The 27725-nt window shown below is 39.2% G+C and overlaps 2 long non-coding RNA genes across 4 annotated transcripts in view; one reads left to right on the forward strand and one right to left on the reverse strand.

The window, feature by feature from the left end:
* The window catches only part of LOC138760557 (uncharacterized), a 99321-nt gene extending 96939 nt beyond the window's left edge, over positions 1–2382 (forward strand). For all 3 annotated transcript variants that reach the window (XR_011355700.1, XR_011355701.1, XR_011355699.1), the window contains one exon: positions 1365–2382. This is a non-coding gene — a long non-coding RNA (uncharacterized lncRNA). The remainder of the gene's footprint in view (positions 1–1364) is intronic.
* A 20735-nt stretch (positions 2383–23117) lies between these two features.
* The window catches only part of LOC138759839 (uncharacterized), a 35383-nt gene continuing 30775 nt past the window's right edge, over positions 23118–27725 (reverse strand). Inside the window, exon 3 of the long non-coding RNA XR_011355137.1 lies at positions 23118–23198. This is a non-coding gene — a long non-coding RNA (uncharacterized lncRNA). The remainder of the gene's footprint in view (positions 23199–27725) is intronic.

Here is a 27725-nt window from a genome sequence, read left to right on the forward strand (position 1 = left end):
TCCAAGGGGCCACGGAAGAGATAGTACAGGAAGCAGACAAGAGGACGCCTGGTTTACTGATGGTAGCAGCCGGTGGGTGCAAGTAAAACAGAAGTGGAAGGCGGTGGCTTACCATCCCAGGTCGGGAACTCACTTATCGGAGGAGGGGGATGGTGGCTACAGCAAGTATGCTGAGTTGAGGGCAGTCACTTTACCACTAGACCCCCATGATCACCCTCTTCGCCTGTTTACCGATTCCTGGGCTGTGGCTAATGGACTAGTGGTATGGATGCCTGATTGGCAAAAGAACGACTGGCTGATACATGACCGCCCAGTATGGGGCAAACAGTTGTGGCAGCTGTTGTGGGGTGCTTCCCACCATCGTAAGATAACCGTATATCACGTTGACGCCCATACCAATGTGACGACGAACATGGCACAACATAATGCAGTAGCACATCAGCTTGCCACTATCAGCCGCGCCGATACCGTCCCCCTGGGTCGATGGGCACATGAACAGAGTGGCCATTTGGGGGAGAAGGGATCAGCTATGTGGGCCTGTACTCATGTCTTACCCGTCCATCAGGATGATGTCCGCATGGTTGTGCGTACATGCCCAGCATGCCAGCTTGTGAAGTCCCGCAATGTTCCTCCTGCTCTGCATGGGCGAATAAGATGAGGAGCTCGCTCAGCTGTGGTCTGGCAAATTGATTACATGGGCCCCATGCCAGACTGTATGGGTAAACGTTACGTCCTAGTAATGGTTGACACCTTTTCGGGCCTGGATTTTGCTTTCCCACCAAGACGGCTGACCAAGCTAGCACTATCAAAGGACTAAACCATTTAATTTCTTGTTATGATGTACCAGAGGAGATTCAGTCTGATAATGGCTTGTACTTCTCCGGGAAGGCAATCTGTGATTGGGCAACTGACAACAGTATCTTATGGGTCCACCATATTCCTTATTACCCGCAGGCTGCCGGGTTAGTTGAATGAATGGATGGCTTACTGAAGGAACAAATTCATTTATTAACACCTCTGGGGACCCTGAAGGGGTGGTGCCATGTACTGCAACAGGCAGTCAACAATTTGAATCATCACCCTTTAAAGGAAGGTACACCTTTCCACCGACTTCTTCACGCTTCTGAACTACAGCCTATGCCAGAGGAAAAAACAGTCATTGCTCCCCATTCCCGAGCTAGAGAATGCCGGACAAAAGGTATGGGTGGCACCTCCAGGTAGCGGCCCTCCTGTACAAGGGGAAATAGTGACACCTTCCAGGGTAACACTCAGTGGGTAGCTATTGAGGGATAGGATGGTTTAGTTTTTTTAAATACTGAACTCTTACGGCATCATGAGTGACATGTCAGGCTTCTTTGTTCCAGGTCCTCCGTCTTGCGCTCCTGATGATCTAGCTTAACAGCTGCTTTGATGCCAGCAATTGGATTTGTAATGTCGAAGACGTTCCGAGGGAGTTGCCTGTGGGGGACACGGCCCGATGTATCCACTAATATATCTGATATTGTTGAGCATGTTTCAAAATCTGTTCAGGAGCTTCAGCGTCTGGGTATTGTGGCCCACAAGGATAGTTTGAGCCTTGATTAGAATCCTTTTTCATGGTTAACTGGTACATTTGGGGGATTGGGCCACACTATTCTCCGTTGGTTGCTCGCTTTATTGCTTATTTTTGTGATCATTGTAGTTTTGGTTTCTCTTTTTCACTCCTTCTGTACTCGAATGCTTGTTAGGTCTCGTAAGTGACAGACTGCGACCAAGGGGTGGAATGTAATGGAGGATTTAGACCATGCTTTTGCTTAGGCAAGGCTGAGTATCAGTAACCTACTTTGAGAATAATGTTAGAATCAACAGGCATAAGCTAAATTCCACCGTGGGGCCCCCAGAGATGCAGTTATCTGACAAAAAGACATCTCGTTCCAAGAACGTTTAATCTTCCTGCTTGTTAGCCGGTTGCTGTTTGAGATTGATGGGATTGTTGGTCGCAGACTGTCAGGCGAGACCTTGAAGCTAAGTAAACCATTGTATTCAAAGTGATAAGCTAGAAAGTTGTGGTATTTGATAGAAGCCTAGGCAGGCTTGGTTATTTTTTTTTTGCGCAGGGAATAGGTGCTTGAGTAAGCAATTTTTGGTAATATAAGCCATGGTCCCGCTCTCTGAGGGGTGGCAACATCTCTCAGCAAGAAGAAGAACTTCTAGAGTCCAACCAACGTCCTGGTCGTGGGAGGTGGAGAAGCTGCTACCGGCGCCCCAACAGCCTACTACAAGTGTGCGGTCGTTGCCTCGCTTCGGCAGTTGGGACCAGTCCAGGCGTTGATAAGTATAATTGGGAAGGGCTTGCATATTGTAGTTTGAAATCTGCTTAAGATTTTGTAATAAAGATTTGTATGAACTGAAGAGCTCTCGGCGTGTCTCTCTGTTTTCTTTTGGTAGCTCAAACACTGTGACCAATCTAAAATGAACAAAGTGAGAGGTACAAGTTTACCCAGCATAGCTATATCCTTAACAATGAACTGAAATAAGTTGGTAATTTCTCTAAATTTCAACCCTCACCACCCAAAGGATTATTAATAAGTGGCTCAGGTCTAATATGAATTTGAAGAGATTGGAGGGGGTTTCCAGTGCAAAGCATGTTGCTGAAGTCAGGGTAAATGCAAAATTAAGTGGAATATGCCAGTACTTCACCAATCTCTATTAGATTTTAGATTGTAGTTGTTAGATTTTAGTGAACAGTAGAGTCCTACACATTGCTCTAGCATGCAATTCAGAGTTAATATGATGCATTTTGTTACTCTCTGCTGCTTTGAATTATAGAATCAAAGTACACAGTACAAATTGAGGCCATTCAACCTACTTTGCTAGTGCCAGGTCTCTGAAATAAATGCTAATTAGTCCCTCTCCCCAGCTTTTATCGATTTTCAGTATTTATTTTCCCTTTTAAGAATTAATTCGACCATTTTGAACATTAATTTTGAATCCTCTTGAATAATGTTTTCAAGCAACATATTCCAGTCTATAAGAGCTGCCTGAATAAAAACAGGTCTCCTTATCATCCCCCTGGTGCTTTTGTCAATCATTTTAAAGCAAAGTTCTTCTGCTAGTTGAAACAGTTATAATATTCTTCCTTGAGTCCCAAAATTGGACACCATACTCTGGGTGAGGTGCACAATTGATTTTGTTTTTTGTGAAACATCCCTGATGATTTTTTTTAAAATGTAGACATGCATGGTAACTGACCATTTCAGCCCATGAGCCCATGCCACCCAATTTACACACCATTAACCTACACCCCTGGTATGTTTTTGAACAGTGGGAGGAAACTGGAGTCCCTGGGGAAAAACCACATAGATGCAGAGAGAATGCACACAGAGCGTGATTCAAATCCTGATCCGGTCCTGATCACTGGCACTGTAAAAGCGTTGCGTTAACCACTACACCAACAGTGCCGCCCCTTTAAGATTGCTTCTTCTCTTATTCTGCTCTAAGGGGAAAAAAATCCCAGCATCTCAACTTTTCCTTATGCTCAGTTATCACATACAAAGTGTAAGTAAATTTTATTTTTAAAATTATTTTTAATTTAAACTTTTTTATATTTTGACCATTTCTGCCCATAAGTCTGTGCCGCCCAATTTACACCCAATTAACCTACATCCCCAGTACATTTCAAACAGGGGGAGGAAACCAGAGCCCCTATGGAAAACCCATGCAGACACGGGGAGAACATACAAACTCCTTACAGACAGCGCGCAATTCAAACTCTGGTCCTGATCGCTGGCGCTGTAACGGTGTTGTGCTAACCACAATGAGGAAGACATTTTACTCTCTCTTGTGGGAGAGCATTTGAGATGTAATCTTATGAACATGATTTAAAAAAAATACTGGACATTTTGGTAAACGTCATTTGCTAAGCTTAACTGAATTTACATTTCAGGTGACACTAAATATGAATTTAATATTAATTTTGGATTCGCAGTACTGAATTCTTCACTCAACCAATCCATTGTTTTTAACTACAAACTTTATCACTGTCTAATTCACACATTTAATATAAGAAAACCATAAAATAGATTCAGAATATAATATAGATATACATCAAAGCCAATCACAGATTGTCAAGATGGATTATAAAAATGAGTTATCCTTTATTGGATGAGGACTTGTGTGCAGTTAAATACACACAAGAGCAGTTCTAATGAAAGCCATTGCTCACCAGCATTGTCACCTGTTCCCTCTTCTCAAATACAGTTCTCCCACCTTACAAATCTGTCAAAATCACCTACTTCCATATTTTGAAAAACAACCATTAATACCATCTCTAATCACTTTAGTCTCCAGTCTTCCTTCAAAGATTGTGGAACATTTTGTTTCTACAAATTTTGTACAATGTTCTTGAGGGGATCAGGACAAGGAGGTTGGGGAAAGGAAGTGAAGGTGAGACACTGGATCAGCCATGGTCTTAGGGTATATTGAAAGTGGATGAGAAACCGATAGGCCCTTCTCCTTGATGGGGGTGCTGTGTGGTCTGTATCATATGCTACTTTGTAATGTTCACGATCATTCGAAACTCTCCAGCCACTCTATTGTTTTTCAGTGTGTTTTGGACACGTTACTCAGACGACCCTGATCAAGATCAATATTCTGTGTGATTGTCACTGCAGTAATTATTCCACTTCATGCTCCAGTGCTTTCTGTGGCTCTTGACAAGGTATGTTACACCACTGGCCATCACTGCCTCTCCTCCATGGTTCCCTTTTTCTTCTGGATCACCCAATCTAGCCAAATGAGCTTCTGAGATGGCCTCTCAAATATGTTACTGCCTCCCGTTACTGATTAATACAGGATGGAGTGACTAAATTGCAACCATGTTTTTGTAACTACATTGATGAATTTTATTTTGACTTTTGTACAAAATTATTTGAGCTTCAGTAAAAAGGAACTTACATACTTTAAATGCACAGCAATGAAATCAATGAAAAAAAAATGTTAAAAGCACAGTTTGTATTTATCCAAAGGCTTCACCACTTCAGGTATTGAAGGGGCAGGATTGCCAGTCTATCTCAAGGAATGTAAAAGGTTTATTGCATTATAGCCATTAAGCCTTAGGCATAAATCATTGGGCAGCTCAATAAATAACTCAGTAATGTATTAGTGAGCAATGAATTCCATTTTAAAAATAAGAAGAAAAAAACAAGCCGTATCAGTTTTTCCTGCAGTCATCATACTCGTTGGTTTAACAAATTAAAGTCTATCTCTATTATAACCATGCATGCTTTTGAAATTGAGATGATCCATTTTTCACTGCAGTCGTTAGTTTTCTCAGGCCCCTCACAATATGTGTCCATACCCAAGGAAGGCGTGTTTTTACTTACCTCCCTTAGATTTCAAATAAACTGCTGCAAAATAAAAAGGCTCAGAGCAGACTGGAAATGATGCATTCCTCACTTCTCCCTCTCCACCGTGAAGGGCCAATGCTTCTTCTCAGTGATTGGCCTTAAATTGGGGTCACAGGTGCAAACCTGTTACCTCTCATTTGGTGGCAGAAGGTATTGATTCTCCAAAATCCCATGTTCTTGGGCTTGACTAGAAAGGAAATGTATCTTGAATATCAACCATGTGCATAGAAAATCACCAATAAATGCAAAATCTATTGTTTGAAAATCAAAAACTTAAAAATCCTAAAAATTAAAAAAATAGAAAATGTTGAATACACAGAATAGATAAGATACCATCTACAGAAAGAGAAATAGAAGACCAGACCACCATTTATTTGAAATGAACAGAGTTTGATATTTCATTTACTATATTTTTTGAAATTATTGGGCCAACTCATGCTCAATGAAACCAACATTTCATGTTCAACCTCCATCAATTACTTCAGTTGAATTAACCTGTTGTGAATGAGCCACACTGGAAGTCTCCATTCCTGGGCACTTCACTAGGGAGAGCAGGCTTTGAGTAGTAATCAGGCCTCAAGCGGTAGAAAATAAGACATTCCCCCAACAAACACAAAAGCTCCCTGTGAGATCTGATATTCAGGTAGATTTAAAGACAGTTGAAAATTGATTAAACTAATAAAAATATTTAATAATTATAATAATTATAATTAATAATTTAATTACACACATATATACAAATGAAATGAAATATTCAAAAATTGAACTACACTGAATTGAATGTTTATGGTTGCATGTACTAAGATATTGTACAGTGAAAAACATAGCTTTACATGCTATCCAGGCAAGTCAACCCATACTTAAATAAAGCAGGCAGTTCAGTAATAAGACAAAAGTGCAGGGCATGGTATAACAACAGTAAGTCAAAAAGTGCATAGTATAGTGTTACTAGGCCAAAGTGCTGAATATAGTTAGACCGAGTAGGAGCATCATCATCTACCAATAAGATGCACATTCAAGACTATTCAGCTAAATTCTTTTTTTAATGAGGTTCCTACTCCTTTCAAAGTCCAATCAACCCCTTTCAGCTCAGCACCCCTTTCATTTCCAACTCCTTTCTACACACTGAACAGTGGTGGGCAGAGAGACAGTGATTTGCCACTGGATTTTATCTGCACTGAAGCTAAGTCCAGCCTAAGAATTCTAGTAACAAAAAGTAATTATCAAGGACATACAAGAGATATCCAAATGTTTTTTTTAATTGGTCAATTACCATAATTGAAATACCTGTATTAGACAACAAAAGTTCCAGTCCTAAAGAATTGCTATATCCCACACTTTTATCAAATATGGGGAAAAAATAATGAAATAAATTATTTTTAGGTTAAGTTGTTTCATCATTATTTCAATTTTCAATGTCAGAGATCATATACTGGGAATAATAGTTTTTTATATGTGTAGAATAATGGAGATAAAGTAAAACATAGTATTGAAGCAGAATATTTGGGCCATTGAGTATGTGCAAGCTCTTTTGGAGGACAATCCAGTTCTTCCTACCCACATTGTTTTCTCACACCCTGGCAATTTGTTTTTTTTAAATCCAATTCCCTTCTGGCGTCTTTATATTGAATCTAGGAATTCTAAAGCATAATGTATTCAGTACATTCCTGCTTGTTCTTTGCCATTCAAATTAAACTTGGGCCTCTGGTTATTGACACTATAGGCAATGGAAAAGTTTTCTTTTACTCAAGATAATGGTGAAAAACAGTGAAAATATTGATATATATAAAAATAGAATTTTTTAGAAATAATTAACAGTTTAGCTAATGACTCTGTACAGGGAAACAATGTTAATGCTTTAGTTTAATATAAGTTCATCATAATGACATACTATGTGGTTTACTGCTATATGATGAATATTTTCAGTATTTTCTATTATTTCCTCCTCATTTATATGTAAAGGTGAATAATTTTTTAAACATATCTATAATTTCTCTTCCTACCTCCTCTGACTTAAGGAGAAAATCCTCCAAGTTTTGGGAATTTATATATTTCCTTACAGTCTAAAAGCAAACCATTCATCACAATTGCCTTTCTCCTATGCAGTACAGACACTGTCCCTTTTCTTTTCCAGGTATTCAAGTTTTGTTCAGAAGCCTCATACGTGATAACTTATCACTTGAAATTTTTCGTGCACTACATCAACTTCACTGTCTTCATTAACATTCTTTAAAATTGATAAAGAAACTATAATGATAATCAAACATTTTTTATCCTTCACAAAGCCATATTATTAATCAGGAATTATATATCAGTGGAGGTCCATAATTAGTATATGCATGATACTTTTTGGAATATGGTTTTTAAAAGTTCCCAACTGATCACCATGAAACACCTAAATCTGTAATTTGCATGTTAATCTTTCATCCTTTTCTTGAACAATGACAAAACATTTATGATCCTCCACTTCTTTGTATGATAGGAAGAATATAACTAATACCTCCATAATTTCTATTTTTCCCTAAATAGTAGAAATTATTTCCATTGTTTATAACACTTAATATACATTTATATTATCTAGAAATCCAGCAAGCTCCTTTATCTCTCAATAATTAACTATTTCCATTTACAAAATTACTTCAATACAGAAAAAAAAATCCTAAGGTTCCTTGAAGCAGTTATTAAACAAAAATTCATGGCAAGTCATACAAGGACATTTTAAGACAGATGGCCAAAATATTGGTTAAAAGCAATGTTTTAAGTGGCACAGCAACATAAAGTTTGCTCTGATTCAAATGGCAACAGTGCTGATGGTTACCTTGAAGAACTGGATGGCCCTGGACTACCTACTCACTACTGAAAGTTGTACCTGTAAAGTGTCAGTATCTCCAGCACATTAGTCATGTGGATTACTTTGCAGGACAGGCAGGCAATGCCATCCTGGGGGAAAGCGATCAACCAGAACCTTTCTGCCTCAGTGATTGCCTTTCTGCCCCAGTGTCCATCATAGGCTGTGTGCTCTCTGTGTTTGTTAAGGTGGTGGATATAAGGCGCAATATATCCTGGAAAGCAACAACTGTGCCATTCCATAGGGAGCCAGGGGTAGGTGCGGCATCTGCATATCCAATAAGTGCCATTGAATGTCCAGGGAGCACCCGGTTTTGCTGCACCCTCGACTGTGAACACTGGAGTACCTAGGTATGATTCGCACTCACAATCGCTGTGACCTACTGACAGGTTCAACCACTGCTCATCTAAACAACTGCATCAACATTTCAAACCCTTTTCACCAGTTTGGGAGTCACTCTGAGGATCAAAACTTTAGTGTTTCTCAGATTGTAGGGAGGAAAAAACAGTTCCTGAAACATTCACCCCACCTAGGGTCACTGGATGTAATGTTGTGCAAGGGGGAAGTAGGTGGGAAATCAGTGCCATGTTCCCCCCTCCCCCCCAAATCAGAACACCAAAGTTCATTTAATTAAACAGTTCATGCAAACAGTCCATTTCTGTGGTGTTGAATGGGATGGACATAAGTGGAAGTCCCAGCAATTCAATGTGCTGGCATATTTGTAGATCACCCTGAGGAACGTGTTGTATACTCGCACGACACCATAGCAATGGTTAGTAGTGTTTTTGATGGCAGCATTCTCCTGTAGGGGTTGTGGGGGCTGGAGGGAGGGTAATTACAAAACTAACTCTGGTCTGGTTAGTCTTTGGGTGTGGATATATGACATTAAGTTCACCCAGTATCATGATTCATCTTGTATCTTTGGGCCTGCGTGCTATACTTTATGCTTTTTTAGGTGAACCTTGTAGCTGCTGCACCCATTCTCTACCTGATACCTTGGGGTTCTGATCTTCCACCTCCTCCGACTTGGCCGCCAGATGGTGTGATGTCGGGATAGTCCCCCCACCCTGACCATGGGATGGCGAACAGAAAATGTGAATACTTGTCAATAACGTTGAGAAAGAACATTTCCATTGGTGGAAGGGAGTCGTTTGAAGGATACCTTTATCAGGTAGGTGAGGGTGGAGCCAGGAGAAGAGCCAGCCATCTGAACAATACATAGACAGTGAATTCCAGTTCACCGCAGCAACGGAACAATAATGATAATTAATTTATTGTCATATACATTGTACAATGCACATGTATATCAAAATTCTTACTTGCTGCATTTTCAAATGTAAATAAAATAATTACAACAGTATACTTAATAGAATTTAAAAGAGGCAATTAATTAAAAAAAATAGATTAAAAATATTAATGCATCCTAGAGCACAAAAAATGATTTAACAATGGTACAGACAGTTCTTCTGTGGTGTCAGAACAGACCATGATTACTATTACAAGGGGAGGTTCAGGAGCATAATAGCTGTTGGAAAGAAACTATTCATAAGCTTAGAAATGCTAGTTTTCAGACTACCATAACTTCTGTCCAAAAGAAGCAGTGAGAAGGGGTGTTGACTGTGGTAATGGGGATCCTTTATGATGATGACTGCCTTCTTGAGGCAGTGCCTCACATAGAGGCACTCAATGGTTCAGAGATCGAGCCTGTGATGGACCTGGCTATATTTGCTACTTTCTGGAACCTTATACATTCCTGGGCAATTGAATTTCCAATCTAACCTGTCAGTATACTTCTCACAGGACACATGTAGAAGTTTGGGAAATGTTTCAAAGATGTGCAAAATCTCCTCAGACTCCTTAGAAAGTAGAGGCCTTCTTCATGGTTGCCTTGATGTGCTGGCTCCAGAAGAAGTCTTCTGAAATATGGACTTCCAGAACTTGAAGGTTCTAACCCTCTCCTTCTTCATCCCATCAATGTGGACAGGTGCGTTGTTCCTCAACCTCTCCTTCCTAAAATCAACAATAAACTCCTTGATCTTGTGTAACCTTTATGTAAGCTGACTTTAAAGTTAGGTCAATCAAAGGATGAAATATTTAGATTGATTCATTGAAAAGAGTGCGTCAGCATTATAAATATTGCAAGCTGGCCCATTGTTAACTCTATGATACCTCAAACTGATATTCCTCAGGCAGCCAGATAAGAAACAGTGAAGTAGAAATTCAAGATAATGCTGTGGCAGAGTTGGGCTCCTGGTTATGGAGTACTATCTTAAGAAATTAATTTTAATCCTCATTCAACAATTCATCAATTGGCAAATTTGTGCTAACCATTGACTTCATTATACTAGTGACATGATAGAGGGGTTTGTGAAAACTGCTTATTATTCCAAAGGTTTACAGATAGAATTATGATATCAGAGAGCATGGTGCAAGGTGCAAAGCACAAATGGAAGCAAAGGGATTTTCAAGGGCAAATTGTAATATTTGACACGGTAAATGGGAAATCGTAGGTAAGTAAAATGAACAATCTAGCAACATATCTTTTGTGAACATCTATAGGTTGGAATTAATAGATAGAATAATCAGGAGTAATGTTGCAATGACAAGGGATGAATTATTAAATTAAGCTTCGTTGGAGGTAATAACAAATGCATATGTCAGAGATCTGTGAAACCTGTTGGAGAGAAGTTTATAGTGATAACTAATGTAACAGCTATAAAAAATAGATGCGTGAGGGTTGTCTCGAAGTTTAAGATGATGATTTAGAAGGTTCAAAGTGATGCTCCTTGGTGTAGTTACATTTTGAATAGAGAGCAGTTCGGTACCCAAATCCTCTAAATAAAGAATGAATGACACTCTAAGTATCAGAATCATTCGGAAGGAAATCTGTTCAGAGACAGATTGTGACTGCTTCTTGAATCAGTCTCAAAGAAGCTGTGAGTAGCAATGCTCATCTTGATTTGGCATTTGTAAATGACCCAGAAATTGTAAAGTACAAGTCATATGGACTCAGGGCAAAAATGTCTTAAAATGATGGTTTAGTTTGATCTAAGAGTTAAAAATATATCAGGCTGAGCTCAAGGTATATCTTTCAAAAAGAGTCAAATTCAATGAAATGTGGGAATACCTAAAGCTAATAGATTGGGAAATGTGATCCTGCAAAAGATCAGACAAAGACAAAAGGAACATTTTTAAAAGTACAATGCTGAACATTCAAAATAAATACATTTGCAAAATCAACAAACTCATATTAAACCAACATGATCCAACATCCATTAGCAAACAAATTAAAGTAAGATTTTAAAAAAATGAAAAAAAAAACAACCTTGCACTGACTCCAAAGGGAGAAAGGAAAAGGTGTCCAATGAGATGTGGACAAGAAATTAGAGAAACATGTTAAGTCAATGATTATGGCAAAGGGTTGGAAAACTGCTGAGGTAAAGCACAACAGTAAAACATTGTTTTAGTGCCTTGACTACAAGAATCAGAATTAGGATTTATTGTCATGAACAAGTCATGAAATTCGGTGTTTTGTGTCAGCGTCATATGTAAACATTCATATTATAACCATCTTACAACATTACTATAAAAAAAAACTAATAATAAAACAATAGTAGGTGCATAAAAAGTAAGACAGTTTCTTTGGTTCATTGATTATTCAGGAACTGCTGGAATGCTCAAATTAGCCTCCTGTACCTTTCCCCAATGGTAGCAGAGTGAATAGGGTATGGCCTGGGTGTGGGGGTTTCAGGATAGAGGCTGCTTTTTTAAGACACTGCCTCACGTAGATGTCCTCAATGGAGTGAAATCTGGGGCCTTCATGCCAGGCAGTGATGCAATCAGCCAGAATGCTCTCCACAGTACATCTGTAGAGAGTTTTTGGTGACATACCGAACCGCTTCAGACACCTCACAAAATATAGCAACTGGCGAGCCTTCTTTGTAATTGCATCAACATGGAGGCTCCAGATCAGATCCTCAGAGATGTTGACACTCAGAAATTTGAAGTTCTTTATCCTCTCCATGACTGAGCCCTCGACGAGGACTGGACCATGTTTCCCTGACTTCCTCCTGAAGTCCACAATCACATCCTTGGTTTTGCTGATGCTGGGCACAAGGTTGTTGTCATTACACCTTTCAATGAGCTGATCTATCTGCCTCCTGTATGGTTCCCCATGGCCGTTTGTGATTCTGCCGACAACTGTGGCGTCATCGGCAAACCTGTAGATGGCATTGGAATTGTGCCTGGCCACACAGTCAAGAGTAGCCGGGAACTGATTAGGGATTGTGCATGGTAGGTCATGTTTAATCAGTCTTGTAGAGATTTTCAAGGAGGTTAGCAAGAAAGTTGGTGAAGGAAAATCTGTGTAAGTTTTCGACATGACAAGGCCTTTGACAAGGTCCCACATGGGAAATTAGTCAGGAAGGTTCAGATGCTAGGTATTCATGGTGAAGTAAAGAATTGGATTCAACAATGGCTGGATAGGAGAAGCCAGAGAGTGGTGGTGGATGATTGCTTTTCAGGCTGGAGGCCTGTGACTAGGACTGTGCCTCAGAGATAAGTGCTGGGAGCATTGTTGTTTGTGGTAAAGTGGATCACCAAGTTTGTAGGTGACACTAATATTGGAGGCATTATGGAGAGTGAGGAAGGTTTTCAAAGCTTACAAAGGGATTTGGATCAGCTGGAAAAATGGGCTGAAAAAATGGCAGAAGAAAGTTACTGCAGACAAGTGTAAGGTGTTGCATTTTGGAAGGACAAACCAAGAAAGGACATACACAGTAAATGATAGGGCAATGAAGAATCAGTGGAACAGAGAGACCTGGGAAGACAGCTACATAATTCCCTAAAAGTGGCATTACAGTATCACAGGCGCGCAGTGCTGTGGTATTACTAACAGCTTAAAATCTTCATAGGTTGTGCTGCATACTGTCGGCATCACCATGCAGTAGCCTCAAATCTCTGCCGACTGGGACCTCAAGGTCATGGAGATCTTGAAACTTGCCGGGCACACCACGAGAGAATCACCCAGCAAGGTATCACAAAGCTTTCTGTGTTCTCACTACCAAAAAGACAGTGAGATGACCATTTACTTGACATCCGTCATCATATGGGCGAGCTAGTGGGGGGCTATCCTGGTCAAGTACAATCAAGGGCAGTACCCAATTGTTGTCAGAGTAACTGACCGATTCGGACCGGTAACATGGTGCCTGCGGCCTGGGCTGGAAAGATGGCAGCTTACATAGTGCACATGCGGTGCTGTTGCTCGGGAGTGGATGCCAGAGATGACACTGGTCAAGATGGCGCTGGCCCCCACTGACTGCACCCAGCACTGCTAGGGAGAGGACAAGGTCTGGACTTACAGACTTTGGCATAGGGTCCCTTCTTCCCACATCCTGAGCACACTGCTTCCAAGGATGTTTCTGTTGGCCACAGAAGAAGCACTTTGGGTGCTCGTTGGTGGCGGCAGAAGTGAAGTTGGGGCGCCCCTGCGTGGAGGCATCCTGGGACCCCACATACCAAGATGGCAGCGCCCATTTTCCCCACGAGGTGGTTGCGTTGTTGGAGGAGAACGAGTCCATATTATGGAGGGCTACATCCAACATTTAGGACACCCAAAGGCCTTCTGCAAGGTCAGTTCATCCAGTTCCAGTAGCTGCTGGCAGATATAATCTGATTAGATGCCTGCAACACAGACGTCCTGAACTGGCTCATCTGCAAGGACCTCAGCTGTAATGTCCCTGCAGCCACAGGCTTGCCCGTGCTCATGTGGGACCTCAAGGGAATCACCAGGTTGTTGCTTGCTAGGAAATGTTTGGCGTAGACCATGATCGTCTTGGGCCTGTACTGGGTTTGGGTGTGTTCATGGCCTCCTCGTAAATCTTGCAGCCCATCATGATCACGTAGGCATGGTGGCTGACCTGAGGTCATAGCAGGTGTAGGTTGTTGTTGCTGGAACTTGAAAGAAGGCATACAGAAAGTCATTAAAACAGAGTAGCCAGAGCTCAAATCAATCTTGGGCTTTAGGCATTTGTCAATCAATGTTTAGCTGGTCCGGCCTCAGCAACTTGTACATTATGATTTTAAAAAATGTTATGGTAGTAAAATTGATACACTATCAATAACACCAAAAGATTGGAGTTACTTTATGGCAGGCTTTTATTACTCTAAGACTGTTTCTGGCCCGATTCCAGGATTTGTACTGAGGGAGGGACTTGGGTGTAATTGCCTTAATTGGGGAAATACAGGAGGAGGACTTACAAAAAGGAGGCAGGCCAGCCATACACCGAGATACAGTACCAATGGCATAATAGCATCACTGTGGTATCACCACACTAGAATGACGCCCGGACATCAGGAACTGAGTTACAGGGAAAGGTTAAACAGGTTACAACTTTATCCCCTGGTGTAGAAGGAGGAGGGGAGATTTGATAGAGGAATTTAAAATTATAAGCATAGACAGAGTAAATGTAGATAGAGGGTAGGTGAGATACCAGAAGACATGAGTTAAAGGTGAAAGGGGAAAGTTTTGGGGAAACAGTACGGGGATTTCTTCACAGAGAGAGGGGTGGGAGTGTGGAACAAGATGCCAACTGTTGGTAAATGCGAGCTTAATTTTAACATTTAAAAATAATTTGGATAGGTACATAGATGAGAGAAGTATGGAGGGCTATGGACTGGGTGCAGGTCAGTGAGTCTCGGCTAAAAAAAAGGTTTGGCACAGACTAAAATGGCAGAAGGGGCCTGTTTTCTGTGCTGTCATGTTCTATGGCTCTATGGGTCATCTACTGCATCCAGTGCTCCTTTTGTGGTCTCTTCTACATCAGAGAGACTGGGCGCAGACAGGGAGATAGCTTAATTGAGCACATTGGCTCTGTTTGTTGCAATAATGTGGATCACCCATTTCATTTCCCCACCCCATTGCCATGCTGACATGCTTGTCCATGGTTTTATGCACTACCAGACTGAAACCACCCACAAATTGGAAGACCAAAACCTCATATTCTATCTGGGCATTAACTTTGGCTTCTCCAGTCTCCATTAGCTGCCCACCCCCACAATCTATCCCTACATTTGTTTCCTTTGTCTCTTTCTTTTCCCTTTTCTCTGTCCCCTTTCTCCAAGCTCACCACCCCCCCCACCCCACCACCATCACAACCACAATTCAATTCTCACTTTTTCTCTCCCCAGTTCCTTCTACCCATATTCAATGAACATTTTTAAATATACTGATCTATATATTCCACTTGTAGAACTAAGATATTCAAACTAGATATGGGTATTTTTAGGCTACCAAGAAAAGTTTGCTTCACGCAAAGAGTTATCGACTTGGAATATAAGCTTCCTAATGATATAATGGCAGAAATATATGGATCATTCTAAGGAACATTTGGATGGATCCGTGCATAGGATAGGTTTAGATGTGCGATATGAGGGAGATGGCACTAGTTTGGATAGGATATTTTGGTCAATATGAGGCAGATAGGCTGAAGGGCCTGTTTCAGCGCTGTATGACTCTGTGATTCCATTTACAACGTAATGAGGTAGGAGAATGATTGGGTAGTAGGGGAGGTGGTGAGGGGAGAATTTAGGTTAGGAGGGCTATTAGTGGGGAAAGAGTAGAATCATTATGATCTGATATGATGGATTAATCAAAGGGGCCAAATTTGCTTTGTCATCCATTATCATCTAGCTTCAAAATTCCCAAATTTATTATAATTTTAAAATAGGTGCCAGTGAGTAAACCTTACAAGGAAGAGAAGAGCAGCTGTATTGTCTTCAGCATTTCTAATGGATTTATATTGTGCTGCCAACAAAACCACTGGCAAAAGTCCAGCCCAACTCCCCCTAAAATAGCTGGGCAGAGAGCCTATTCCCTCCTCTCACCACAGGTGCCTGTGACAAGATTACCCAGAGTATGCCCAATGCTGCACATTTGAAGGCAGTCTCCCATGTCAAGCTCTTGTTGTCCACATACTGTTCATCAGTTCACTATAAATTGCAACAAAATTACTGAACTTGAATGAACAATTGTCAAACATGGCCCCAAAAAGGCTGTGTAACTTGTACATAGATTTAAACACTTAAAAGCACAAATGATCTTTTACAAGAAAGTAAAATTATTGATATTTGCATATGCATTGCAGTGTCCATGTGACATCGGGCAACAATTTGAAAATATCCACTGTGCTTGGCAGTGAAAAAAAGAAATAATTTGGGAATTTTAATGCATCAATCAGGATAATTCAATTGCTCTGTTTAGATCAGGAATTCCAAATACCAAGAATGAACTGAATGTGATTTGGTACACTGTACTGGGCATGCACTGAACTGGAATAGACTGGTTAAAAGCAGCTCTGTTTTATTACTGTTATTCTGTATAATTTCTCCTGTAACAAGTGTCTAACTGCATGGTCATATTTTCTATCCTGCCTGGTTTTGTTTCACGGCTACACAAAGTAGATAATGCAACTATTCAAGTATTGTGGGGACAATTTTAAGGCAGTTACTTCTATTCTGTTTGCTTTGAGGGACAGAAATATTTTCTATGTTACCATTTCTACAATTTTTGTTCTGGTAGAGTCAAGGAAATTTATTCTGCAATTGCTTCAATCTTGATCGTTTTATCCTTTTTAAAATCCTTGATATAATTAAGTTCCTTATATTACTGTGTGGCTATCTAGCCGCCTCCCATATAAATTCAAATCCTTTCCATTTGTGCATTTATATGACCTGCACTCCTTTCAGTATTTTTAGTCTGTCGTGTAATTCTTCATTCAATAAAGCTTTTTAATTTTAAAAATTGCTTGTGGTATCAATTTTATATATACTTATTTAAATGTACAACATTTGAATTCAGCAGTTTAAAGAGCAAAGAGTGCCTGCATGCAACAGAGAGATGAAAATTCAAATTAAGTTGAGTGCAGTCATCTACTGGAAACATGAGAAGAATTGGGATAATCTGCATTACATATTGATGGCTATCAGTGCAAAAAATGTAACCGTGTTTTATTCCACAGCTCTTTTGTAGGTTTGGCAGCAATGGCACACAATAAAGGCATTATTGTATTAATTTATGCCTTTAAATCAATTATGCATTCAGATTCACTGGATAGGTTGTCACTTTTTATCCATTATTTTCTGAAAAATAAGCCTATTACAGTAACCGTGCAAATGGTAGGACTGTCAAATAAGGAGATTTAAGGAATATTACTTTAAAAGGGGTGGTTTTCAAGATGTAGTTGGTGTCTTAATTTTAGAGTATGTGACAGATATCAGAGATAGATGTCAGATTAAGGACTTTCTCAGAAAAGGGGATGAAGAATTTTTAATGTACACCTCTTGTTCCATCATCCTAATCACAAGAACGAGAATGCAAATGTGCTATTTCTGGTCCAAAGTCGTTGGACTTCTGAAAACTGTATTTGCAGAAAAGTGTGTTGGTTGAATCCATACATCGTTAAATCAAACATCACTTCTGAGTTATTCTGCTGCAATACATGACATTGTGTCCCTCATTTTAAATCTACTAGATTTCAAATAGAGCAATTACTTCAGGAACTGAATGGTTTGGAAAGCTTCATCAGCACAGCTCACATACTGACTGGCAGCTACATTAAAATGTCTCCCTTCAAACAGCTGTTTGTACTCTCATGTTTACATCATAAAGGTTACCACTGCTGTATGTTACAAAGTACCAAAATACAATGACATCTTAAATCTTCAACTACATAACATTTGCATGTACTTTTATGAAAATAATTTCAATGTTTGATTGATGATTATTTAATGGTGATCAAATTATATGGCTTCCCCTCCTTTTCCTTTCGCTTCAAGATAATTATCTATCCCCCAAAAAGTTGAATGAAGTTAAACAGATAAGAATGACGAGCTGAAATAGCTCATTAAAGCAAAGATTAATGGGAAAGATCAAAATAAGCACTTGCACATGGTTGAAGAAAATAATACCCAGAATGATATGACCACAGCAGATTATATTGCCGACTGCATGTACTGTCAGTTCCTGTTAACTGAATAACTGGTTTCCAAGAAAATTGAATTCTGTTTATCATGAATTCACTGTAAATTATTTAGTAAAATATTTGGCACAGAATTTATTACAAAATCACAAAGGAAGAGCATTCCAAATAAAATGTAAAATAGTCCATACTCATACGAACATCTTTTGCAACTGTTTTTAAATTGATATTCCTCCTGATTTTTAATAGAAAACCTATTTTACAGAAAGCACTCTATCCTGAATAAATCCACTCCAATACCTCTCCCTGCTTGGAGTGGATTCTCTGGGATACACAGGAGCAATGAAAGGTGACCTCTTTATTTATCCTTTCCTGGATGTCAGGGTTGAGATGTAAAACTTGCTGTGTGAAAAATTACCCATATTCAACCATCCTGTGGTTCACCACTGACCCAGTATACCATCTATTGTTATATATTTAGCATATTTTCATCTGACAAAGCATTCAAATGATACAAATGACTTCCACAATGTGTTTGTGTGCATGATGAGGTTAATCTTGGAAAGGAAAGGGAAAGTTTGCCAGTAGGCGATGAGATGGAAGATGTAGCTAAGATGTTGAGGTATTAATAAGTTTTAAAATATTAACTACAAGCAATATTAATTTGCTCAGAATGTGCTTTAGTATTGGGTGTGTGAATGCTAAAAAAATGACAAAGCCAATATATTTTTATTTCAAATATTTGCATTTTACAGAATATTTTACAGGAACATGACCGAATATAAATATTTTTGACAATTTTGAATTTCTGTTCTTGCAGCCAACACTCATGACCAACACATTAAAGTAAAAGGTATACATTTTCATCGACTTCAAAATAGTGGAGGGGGGGGAAAATAAGTTGCTTCCAACCATCCCTCCCCCACTCTTATCACCACTAACTCTAGGAAAACGGACCACAAGAATACATTCCGTGCTTCAAGATTTCTTGCCATTAAACTAAAAAAATTATGTTTCCTTTCACCACTGGACCTAGAGGAATATTGACTAATCATTCAATGCTGTATACATGTAATGTAAAAATATCCCCCATCAGTCATCCAGAAGGAAAAGTAGATGTGCCAACAACACAGGAGTATGAGGGAAAATGCACATATCTTCCACCATTAAATGTAGATAAAATTTGTGTTCACTGGACCATGAAGAATACTGACACACCTACCACCTTTGAATAAAGATACAAGTTAAAATCCTGACCATCATATTTTAGGGAACTCAGTATTACCAATTAAAATGAATTACCTGCTCCAAATAGTTACAAAATATTATCAGTTTCACCTCTTTCAAGACCACATATGTGAAAGAACAAACTTTCTGTGTGACTTTCAAAATAAGGTCCTGAAGGAAGATAAAACACAATCATTTACAGATGTATGTATGCATAGAATACTTTTTTTTAATGCTGAACTAATTCAAATTCTTACCATCCTTACTTTGAATAAAGGTGGAAAGATGTTATACAGCTGCTGTTTGAGATAAATGATGGAAAATCAGTTAAAGCAACAGGCAGAGGTAAAAAAAAATCATTTACAGAGGAATTGCCATGTGACAAATTACTTTGTAAGCAAAATGATTTATAAGGTTTCTGAGAGGTATTTTATTACACACACACACACACACACACACACACACACACACACACACACACACACACACACACACACACACACACACACACACACACACACACACACACACAAAACCAAAGTCCACTAGCAAGTCTGTGTATCTGGTATATCAGTATTGAAATACCAGAAAGATATAACAGTGCTAAATGTTTAAATTATACATGCAGGGCATATGAAATCACATTTACATATACAGCCATGTTCTGCACCCTCGGCTGATATGGCATTACTGTGATGTCATAATTTCTTCCTTGTTCATTGGGATTTTATTTCAGTCTTCTCCTTTATTCTCTACCAGAAAAGCAAAAAGATTCATGTTCTTTTTTTTAGTTAAGGATACATCAGCTCAATATTTTAAATGTGAACCTTTTTCAGTTAAGTTAAGTTTATTGACATAAGAGGGAGTTAGATTTGGCTCTTCTGGCTAAGGGGATTGAGGGTATGGGGAGAAGGTACTGAGTAGATGATCAGCCATGATCAAAATGAATGGCGGTGTAGGCTTGAAGGGCCAAATGGCTTATGCCTGCACCTATTTTCTATGTTTCTATGTTTCTATTGTCATCCGATTGCACAAGTACAAGACAACGAAACAGCATTCTCTGGTTCTCAGGGCAAAATATGCAGGCACACATCCAGATATAAGACACATACAGTCAAATGAAACAAATGTAGGATAAGTAAGACACATACAGTCAAACGAAACAAATGTAGGATAAGTATTCATATATACAAATAAATAAATAAATACCATTTCCCAAATATGAGAGTCTCAGATAGTTAGCGTGATCAGTTCCTTCATTCGAGATTATTCACTGACGCAGCAAAAAGGAATATCAAGCAATGATCATGTTAATATTAACTATTTTAGCAGACCCAGTAAGGGATAATCTCTTGTAAATAAATGGAATACCAATATAACATGTGATGAGATCAATTATAAATTGTTTTCATGAGATTCAACCATCACTGAGTTAAACACTGAAAATCTGAATTTCTTCTATATTTAATGTATATGTTTATAGAACAAAAGTATCTCCACATGGTCAAAAAAAAAGGAACGCAATGTCTACAATGTTTGCCTTAACAGTACATTTGGAACTTTAACATTACTCCAGCCTTAATTATAGAAATGCAGTTGGCCAGCTGCACGGAGTTTAAGAGATGTTTACTTTTAGCCCTGTGGCATGGTTTCAAATCAAATCTGTTATTCACTATATTGTCAGTTCTTGGCAGCAAGCAGGAAAAAGAAAATAAAACCCAGAGTGCATCACCTCACAGGACATGCATTTGGTAGGTGACAAATGAGACAATTGAGAACTTCTAATTCAGCTAGATCATGGAAGATACCAGCAAAAGTGAAATATTTTACCTTCATTACCATCAAAATGGAAGGGAGACTCAAGGCTGCAGGTGGAATGCTTTCAATTTTCCTGCCATTAATTTTAATGGAACCCGATTCCAGAAATTTCTGCTATTAACGGCAGGTACTGGAAAATTGAAATTAAAAAAATAAATGCTGGACAACCTCAGCCGATCAGGCAACAATGGTGAAAAGTTGATCATAGTTTTTATTTCAGGATGGAGGACCTTTGTCAGAATTTGGAAAGAGAGATATACTGACTGTCTCCCCTCTACACTCTCAGTTCTGATACAGGATCTCAACCAAAATATTGGTCATCCATTTGCCTCTACAGATATTGCCTGAACCACTGAGATTCTCAGGTGGCTTGTTTGTTAGCTAATTGGATTCCATGTGATGAAGTAGAGTGACAGAGGTCAGCATTTAATGAGCACATCCTAGATTTATAGATAGTCTATGTAAATACAGGAGTTACACCTTATTGGAGTTGCCTGTGGTTCCATGTGGAGCATCTGATTGTCTGCAATGGCAACTCCATATGATTCATTAAATAGTATTGGCTACTCCTATAACATCCCTTAACATGGCAATAGATAACATCCTCAAATCAGCCCAAGTGGCCAATATATATTTCACTCACCCTATCAAAAACAATTTTTAATTTCTGCTCTTTAATTTATTTTGTCAGACTATTTTGGCAAAATTTAAAGAAGTCCATGGTGTGGAAAAGAGTGAATACTTGCAACAAGGACACATGCCATGTGAGATTAGCTTGAAATTTGTAAATATCAGCATTATTACTTGAAACTGTTGGGCTTTCCACATCTTTTTCCAGTTTCGAAACAAAATAAAAACATGCCCATACCATTTTTATATTGGTTGCTAACATCTACCATAAAGGGTCATTCTTATTTTTGCAAAAGAATAGTTCATCCTTTACTTTGACACTTCTAGTAGTTTTGTCGCATGCAATAGATGGTAAATGAGAGATTTATTAATCCCACATTTATTTTCAGTAATGCTGATGCAGAACATTTCCAACTCAATTAATTCTGCTTGCCAACATCGCATACAATTTATGATGCTGCTAAACAATCTGATTTGATGTACAATAGAGCAATGCACCAACTAATCTGCTACCTCACTTGGAGTCTTGTTGGTATTATCCCAGCAATTTTATATATAAAAAACAGTAGTCTGGAAATTAACTCGCACAGTGCATTTTCTAAGCAGAAGTTTCAAAATTGAATGGAAAATTTGAACTGCATCTCTTAATATACATAGCACATTTTGTAATCTTGGTATCATGTTTCCATGATACTTCCATGACTTTGCTCGAGATGAATTACACTGGGCATGCAATATTCTTGCTGATCATTCAGTGGACATTCAATGTTTCCATTGCCATATTGGATAGAACCGTAGAAGAGGCTGGTTTCCTGGTGTGCAACTTAAAGAAATACATTGTACTCCTTTCCTGTATTTCTTGTAGGCAATCCTATGCAAAAGATGTTGATTGGGGTCAGTTCAAAAGTAAAATTCAGGCGAGGCTTTCCATATTTCTTTGGAGCATTTCAAGCTTCTGAATCTGTCCAGATGTCCATTTCTGCACCCTAGATCTCCACAGCAGTGGAAAAGAAGGAAGCACATCGCCCGAACATCTTTTCATAACAGATCACCCCCAACCAATACAGAAATAATAATGGTTGTGATTCAGAGTTCTAAGAGCTCCAACTATGAGGGGACATAGTACTGGTTAGTTTATAAATTGTGTTCAACTTGCAAAAGTAACATTAAGTTAATCAAATGTATTTATTACACATAACTGTACAAAAGGTTATGATGATGGAAAGATACTGGGAAGTCAACAAATGAGTTACTCACAACAGCTTTTTGTCACAGTATGTGTCAGGTCTAATTGCTGGTCAATGGTGTGACCTAATGAAGGAAGCAAAATTTTTTAAGTATCTCTTTTTTTTAATTTTAGAATGATGATCAACTTTTTTTTTAAGAAAACAGGCCCAAATTAATAGAATCTATATTGCATCATTTGAACTGTGAACTTTCTTGCAGTATCATATCTGGAGCAGTGAAGGCTTAATTCAGAAGTCAAATACAGATAATGCAAGTGTTAATAGGCTTATGAGAATATGAAATATTATTTTAGATAGCAAAGCCTGATGTATCTCTGTGTTATAGTTCATGTAAAAATTATTTGTGAAATTTGGTAAATTATTACCTAACATTATACTTTAATTAGAGTAAATGATCATCAATAGATTTTGTAGCTTCAATAGATCAAATAATTGTTTTATTCTAAAGCAAAGAGATTGTCATTAAAGTTATTTAATTAAGACACATTGTTAAGATTTAATTTAAATATAAAAATACTCAGGTTGACAGATTAACTGAAATACAATCTCCAGCATCTGTTAAACCTCTGCCCTTTATTGAAAAGGTATAGGAGTGGCCCAGTTAGCTCAACGCCATTACAGCAGCAGAAACTTGAGTTCGAATCCAGCACTGTTTCTAGAGTTTGTGTGTTCTCCTCATGCCTGCCTGGGTTTCCTCTGGGTGCCCTGGTTTCATCCTACCCTTCAAAATGAATGGGAAACCCTATCCCATAGGTGCTCTGTTGTTAGACTTAATGTGGTATATGAGTGGAAAAGAAAGGTTGAGAACCACTGCTCTAATCTATTAGTTGATTTCTGCCAATGTCAGCTCATTCATGACAGCCCCTCATCCAAGCATTGTCATCATTGATGAGCAAGGGAGCAAGGGGATGTTCATTGCTCTCAAGCCATAACTGGTACCAAACATTATCCGACCAAATACTGCCTCATCCACTCGTCATCACCCTGTCCTCTGAAAGGTGATAGCAGTGTAAGTGCTGTAGGAAATCAATGTTAAGAAGTGAAGGACCTCACAAAGAAAGGTCTGCTTAAAGGGCACCTAGCAATTGGTACTCTTCATATTTTGTTTGTGTTGGTCTGACATTGAAGAGCCTCAGCATTGTTCCTCGCGGTGGGTGAGATTCTACTACAAATATTTCAATCTCACAAAGCTTCTGGTTCTCTACCAAGAGGGACTGAGAAGAATCCTTGACTGCCCAGTAATTCATTGCCATTCTTTATCTCCTACAGGATATTCAAGCAGTGATCCGAATCAATGTGTTCACTCCAGACATCCAGTCCCTGAGCAAACTGGAGTCAAACTAGACATTTCCATTCCAACCCTGTTCAATCTTCCTTGTTGCAAGAGAATTGGAGTGAAGTTAATCTGCAGAATACAACCATTGTAAACAGAGAGGATTTGTGTTTTGCAATTTAGAGGCCAAGCTCCAAGTGATTGTTAATCCAGGAGAATGGACATCATGCTAACTGTCCACATTACAAAGTTCTTCTGCCAACTTGTCTCCAATGCCCTATGCTCTCTTTTACAGGATCAATGAGACTCTGAGAACATTGATCATTTTCCATATCTTGGGAGGAACCTCACTACAACAGTAAACATTGATGATGAATTTCATGGCTTCGTCTTGTGCATCGGTACAAACTGTGAACTAAGGGAAAAAATGTATGAAAACAATGACCTTAAACTGACACCAAGCATGTGGTCTACTGAGCAGCAGCGATACCTAGCCTTCTGTAGACTTGGGAGCCAAGGACATCCTCAAAGCCTCTATTAAATTCTCCAAAACAATTAGCAGGTTTAGTGAAACAAGAACAACATCCTCTCCCAGGCCAGCAGACTTGGCATTGAAGCTCTGATCGCAATGGTTGTGAGGCAAAACCCTGAGACAAGACTCCGAAAGTCAGGATTCAACTCTGACTCCTCAGGTCTGAAGGAACGAGGAAATATTTTAAGAGGAGATCTCCTCAAAAAATTATTGAGTCATGGGAATCTCTATCCCTTCAATGTTCAAAACAGAACAAGAAGACGCTGAGCACTTCAGGTCTACAGCGGAAACTTTATTGGATTCCCTGAATTTACATGACTAAAATGGACAGCATCCTTCTCTCCAAGAAACTGTGTAAGAAACAAAGAGTTTGCTGAATGCTACAGGTACATTTGCTCCTCTGTTTGAATGAGAAAGATTAAAACAAGTTCGATTAATGATTGCTACAATTAAAAGATATACATAGGAGAGAATAAATAGGAGACTATAATCTAATATCTATGTTAAGATGATGCTGATTAACTTCATTTGGCTTGTTTTGTCATCAATTGAATTTCTGCACTCCAATTAAATTACGATGTGTTGCTTGCACATGACCAGCCATTGTATTTAATAATGTCAAGTTAAGTTTATTATCATCTGATTGCACATATACAACCCATCAAAAGAACATCTCCCTAGACCATGATGCACATACAAAAACAAACAATATACAGTACATAATGATCACATAATTAATTAAAATAATATATATAAATATTTGGTAGGATTTATATGGTTACAGAATACTGTTCATCAATCTCACAGGCTGTGGGAAGAAGCTATTCCCGAGCCTGGCAGTCCTGATTTTAATGCTCCTTCACTTCCTTCTTGAAGATAGTGGGTTAAAGATGGATGGAAAGGATCTTCTTTAATTTTTGAGCTCTATTTAAACAATGCTCCCGGTAAATATCGTTAATCAAAAAAAGGGAGACCCCATTGAACCTCTTGGATGTTTCAATATTCCTCAGTATAGACATCATGTCTGATGCTTTGAAGCTACATACCATACAATAATGCAGCCAGCAGGACCCTCCTGTTAAAGGTTTCAAACATGTGGCCTGGTAGCCTTAGCCTGCTAGGACTCCTTAGGAAGTGAAGGCACTTCTGCACCTGAGAAACAATGAAGTGTTGTGAGTCCAGGATAGGTTGTCCTTTAAATGCATGGGAAGGAACTTTGTGCTCTCCTTGAGGGTACTGTTGATGTGTAGTGAGGAATTGTTAACCTTCATCCTCCTGAAGTTCAAAATCATCTCCTTTGTCTTGTCAATGTTGAAACTCAGGTTGTTTTTGCTATTTTATGAGCCTTTCAACCTCTTTCTGTAATGTCACTCATTGTTGTTGCTGATGTTGTATCATCTGCACATTTGATGATTCTGTTAGAACTGAATCTGGCAGTGAACTTGTGAGTGAGCAGTATGAACAGTAGTGGCTGAGCACACAGCCCTGAGGAGTGTCAGTGCTCAGCATGGTGGGGCCAACCCACTTTGATCCAAAAGTGTCCTCCTCTCTCCAACCTTTCCCTCTTCTTTTCTTATGCATATTCATTCACATTCAGAAAGGAAGGCTGATGGACATATACCCTTAGAAAAACACACAAATAGACAATAATATTTTCTTAATTTAGACATTTGTGGAGGAGAATTTTGGATCAAATTGGGCCCACGAATCCATTCTGCCCAATTTACACCCAATTAATCTATATCCCCGGTATATTTTGAACAGTGGGAAGAAACCGGAGCCCCCAGGGAAAACCCATGCGGACATGGGCAGAACGTACAAACTCCTTACAGATAGTCCAGCATTTGAACATGGGTCCTGATTGCTGGTGCTGTAAAGGCATTGCGGTAACTGCTACGCCAAATGTGCCATACTCTTGCTATCTCCCTCTCTCTCTCTCACTCTCACACACACACACACACACACACACACACACACACACACACACACACACACGCATGCACTACGCGCACGCGCACACGCACACACACGCACACACACACAAGCACACACACACGCACGCGCGCACACACAAAGAACACACACACATGCACGTACGCGCACGCACACACACACGCGCGCGCGCACACACAAAGAACACACACACATGCACGTACGCGCACGCACACACACACGCGCGCGCACACACACACACGCACACACACTCACACAAACACACACACATGCACGTACGCACACGCACACACACACACACACACACACACACACAAAACACACACACACATGCACGTACACGGACGCACACACACACGCACACGCACACACACACACGCGCGCACACACACACACACACACAAAACACACACACACGCGCACGCACACACACACACACACACACACACACACACACACACACACACACACACACAAAATCTTTTATGCTTCCCTTTTTCTCTTTGGTTTGGGAAGTGTATGTACAATATTATACTTAAACTGAATTTGATTCAATTAAGTATATGCATCGACACTCAGTTTGAACCCTCACAATAGTGGCTGCAGCATCCGCTTTATGTGAGTGCTGTGACAACATTAAAAAATCATTATTCATTTCTACAGGTTATATGATTTCTCATGCACGTCGCATTATTTATTAATTTTAGTCTCTTTTATATTTTATTAATTTAATTAAATTTTATGGTTGATAGAAACTTTTCATTATGTCAGGGTTGACATTAGTTAAGGTTTCGCTCAAGTATTTTAAAAGCTGCTAATTGATCTGTCACTAT

The sequence above is a fragment of the Narcine bancroftii genome, chromosome 4, assembly GCF_036971445.1.
Source record: "Narcine bancroftii isolate sNarBan1 chromosome 4, sNarBan1.hap1, whole genome shotgun sequence".
Classification (NCBI taxonomy): Eukaryota; Metazoa; Chordata; class Chondrichthyes; order Torpediniformes; family Narcinidae; genus Narcine; species Narcine bancroftii.